Raw genomic sequence first — 216 nt, forward strand, 5'->3', positions numbered from 1 at the left:
CGTGCTTGGTTGGTACACTTATGAACATTAAACATGTATCTAAGACCTCAAAATTCCCATCACAGAATAAACACAATATCTGCTCACTGGAAGGGTGAGTTTGGAGTTTATGGTTGCCCAGTACCCAACCTTTGCTTTTGCTTCTCCCCCTACCCCACACCACAGTCAGATATTGATTGGGGGGGGCGGGGCGGAATTAACGACCAGAGTCACGGA

The sequence above is a fragment of the Podarcis melisellensis genome (genome assembly GCF_964234715.1).
Source record: "Podarcis melisellensis genome assembly, chromosome: 2".
Classification (NCBI taxonomy): domain Eukaryota; kingdom Metazoa; phylum Chordata; class Lepidosauria; order Squamata; family Lacertidae; genus Podarcis; species Podarcis melisellensis.